General features: G+C 46.3%; 1 long non-coding RNA gene across 1 annotated transcript; it reads left to right on the top strand.

The window, feature by feature from the left end:
• Positions 1-714: 714 nt before the first annotated feature.
• LOC127342569 (uncharacterized) lies at positions 715-3129 on the top strand. Its single transcript, XR_007876735.1, has 2 exons — positions 715-2033; positions 2886-3129. It is a non-coding gene; the product is annotated as an uncharacterized lncRNA (long non-coding RNA).
• The last annotated feature ends 317 nt before the right edge of the window (positions 3130-3446 follow it).

Raw genomic sequence — 3446 nt, 5'->3', positions numbered from 1 at the left:
CGCGTGAAAAAAAAACACGTCCAAGACCTCACTGCGTAACTTGTTGAGCGACTTTCACATGTTCATCTTCGTGGGCAGTAAATGCGGATCAATGGTTGCCCACAATAGCACCCAAAAATGAATTACGAAATCTACCGGCGCAATTGATCGAACAAGTCTTGGGCGGCGAGGCTGGGTGGCTCAACCGACAAATATTTAGCCCCCAAAGATGCAACGAATGCGGTCAAGAATCTACCTCGGCTCCAATCCTATTCTCCGGCGCGGCGAGGCCCGAACAGATGTCGGGTACTACGGCGGTACGATGGGGTGGGGGCTGAGGTGGCGGTGTCGCTCACGGGCAGCAAAGAAGGGGAGGAGGAAGCAAATCCGCGCAGTCGATTTCGATATCCCTAATGTGTGAGGCCGGGTTAGAATACGAGAACATTCGGCGCGAGTATGTAGAGTCTGCTGAGAAGTATATTTAGTTCACGTTTACGTTTTCGCGGACGCTTAGAAACTACGCAGTCCATTGGGCCCCAATGCATGCACATTTTTTTGATGAAGAGGTCACAAACGATCTCTTTACGTCGGGGGTTGAAGATTACCGCCTTCTTGAAACGGCGTTCCGGATCCGGATATTAGGCTGGAATATACGATAGGTTATCTTTTTTTTTGAGAATTACGATAGGTTATCTAGGAGCGTAGCCAAACGCTAGCCCAGTAGTACGCTTTGCTCGTTCCGAAACGTAAAATTGGTTTAGTACTCATCGTCCCGTACCTGAGGCTTATCGAGAATCAAAACAGAGCACATCTGAAATCCACAAATCCGATGGCAATCCTCTATTTATATCTTCCATGCCTCCGGTCGGCAGATCTGCCGGCGGCGGAAGGGTCGAGGCAGCTTCTGGGCGATTTCTGAGCAGCGGTTGCGTTTTCTGGCTGTCGCTGCAGCGGTCATGCCGTTCGATCAGGCGCGCTGCCGTCGGTTGCCGCAGGCGGACGGGCTCGACGACGGGGCATTCTTCCAAGGCAGCTAATCCTTCGTCTTAGTACGCATTAGCGAGTGTAATTAGTCCCACCTCGCCATTCCGGACGGAATCCGCGCGCTATAAAAGCGCCCCATTCGCGGGATCTCTCGCCGGGTCTGTGTGGCGCAGGCCTGTAACTCCAGCTACACGGAGCCTCGCCGGCTCCGTGAACGGAGGGTAGAGTTGGCGCGGGTAAGGCTCGGCCCGTGAGTGGCGCGCCGCCGGTAATCCAACCGCGGTTGTGGGGTCGAGCTCGGGTCGCTGTGTTGTTGCGCTTGAGCCCAGGGAGACGCGGTTAGCGGCTGCCGCCCCGCTATGGGGTGGCATGGCCGCCGGGTCACCGGCGGCGAGCCCGTGTACTAGTATAGCGCGCCTTGCCTTTGGGCTTTCTCCCTTATTATAAATAAAGGGGAGAACCTTGGGTTCGCGCGCACACTCGGCCCCTCTCGCCAGCTCTTTTTTGCAGTTCCGCCATTACATTCAGTTCTCAAACAATTGCGTTCATTCAAAAGTTTCTGAAGAATATCTTATGGCATGACATGCATTGCTCAAGTTTTCCGTTCATGCAGAAGTTGTCCTGGCTAATAACTTCTCTTTGGGGTGCGCTAGGGCCAGTAACCTTCTTACTGCAGTCTGCAGAAAGAGGAACACGAAATTGGGTGCTTATTCTTTCAAGCTCAAAATTATCTGCCCTGTCTTCTTCCATTGAATTGTCTTACTTAGTAGTACTATTGAGTCTGCAACACTGGTCGCTGGGATCCTGGTCATGTTTGCAGGGACAATTGAACATTAGTACCGGATGAGATTTATAGCTTCTTGATCAACATTAACTTCCATCTAACCTTAGCTGACTTCTTTTTTGAGTAATAAACCTTAGCTGACTTTCGGTTGATGATCTTTACGATTTTTGATCATGGAAAAGGTTCTATTCACTCGCTGTTAAACGCCGCAGGTTAATTACTGAGGCGCGTAGCATGGCTTACATAATAACCTGCGGCGTAGCATGGGTTCACTTCATGCTTAAAGGTATTTCCAATGTCTGTATTGTTCTTGCTTTAATCTGTTTCCATCCAAGATCATAATTCAATCATTGATCAATAATCTAATTTAATTCCAACCATCTTTGTCATAAAATCTCTTTGAGATCACTATTGGAAAGTGTTGTTTGTTCTGTCATATTTGACAATGGTGTATAGATATGTGAGCTGGTGTCACTATTTGCAATTTTCCATGCAGCCTTGATTTGCTAGTATATAGATTTTGTACTACATATACATTGGGTATCTGTACTTCAAGAACTTTTCTAGACTTGGCATGGTTAGGACTCTCTCTGAGCTGGCTAGATTGTTGATTTAATTTGGTCTTCTCGGTGTCTGCGTGCACTTTGATGCTCTGTTGCCATGCTTTTGGTTGCTGTAGTTCGCACAGAAGAGATCTTTTCTTTTGTTTCTGAAGCGGACCTGTTGGGGGAGATCATATGATTATTATGTTGGTTTATACACTGAATTATCATAGGCGTATGGCTACTGTGAAGATCCAGTGTAGAATTGCATATCCTGCTTGCCCGTGCATATGATATGGATATGATATCCTCCATGGATGCTGAAGCTTAACTATAATTTGAATTTTTCCTCTGTTTTCTGGAAGCATATTCGAAGTTCCTGAATTCAAAACAAATGTAGAAGTTCTTTTGCTTCCTTTTCTACGCAGCTTGTGAAAGCTATTAAGTTTGCAATCGCTGATAAGCTTCTGCTAAGAATATTACTCTATTCATGAATATATTACTCAGTTCATACAGATTTTTTCCAATAATTGCGTTTGATATGGCACATTTGTTTGACATGGATGTACTAACTTCTGATTTTCTGGTAAATACAGATGATGATGACTAGATGATGATGACTGAAGCATGTGGGAGCAATGCATGGTAAACTCAAGCAACTGATGACGAAAAGACATGAAAAATTGAGAGTTTTGATGAAATATAATAACTACCACTCGAAGTCTGTAGCTAGATGCTCATTGAACCTGTAATACCGTCAATGCACGTAGATGATTGCCATGTACTGGATTTGAAAAGAGTTGAAATAGGAATTATACTTCCATTGTTGTCTTGTTATAATAGTATCTTTTTGAAACGAGCACATCTGAAAGTGCTCTATTCGTGGTTTAGTCCCCATGGCAATAGCACCATACTTCTCTGCTCCCCTCCCTGATATCAGATATACTCAGAGGTGATCTGAATTTTCGGAAGCACGAGATCACCAGCTAACGTCAGTGCTTCCCTGCATGCCAGAGAATCCAGGCAGGCCGGTCAGACAAACCCTCAAAACCCACTGCAGATGCTCCTAGATAAATGCCATTGCTATCACGGCATATTGCTGCAGCTGCGCCTCTGTTGTCCGCTCGCGATACCGCCGCTTCGACATTGATCTTTGC

This window comes from Lolium perenne, chromosome 3 (assembly GCF_019359855.2).
Source record: "Lolium perenne isolate Kyuss_39 chromosome 3, Kyuss_2.0, whole genome shotgun sequence".
Classification (NCBI taxonomy): domain Eukaryota; kingdom Viridiplantae; phylum Streptophyta; class Magnoliopsida; order Poales; family Poaceae; genus Lolium; species Lolium perenne.
The sequence above is the reverse complement of the archived record's forward strand: the minus strand, read 5'-3'. Positions and strand labels throughout refer to the sequence as shown.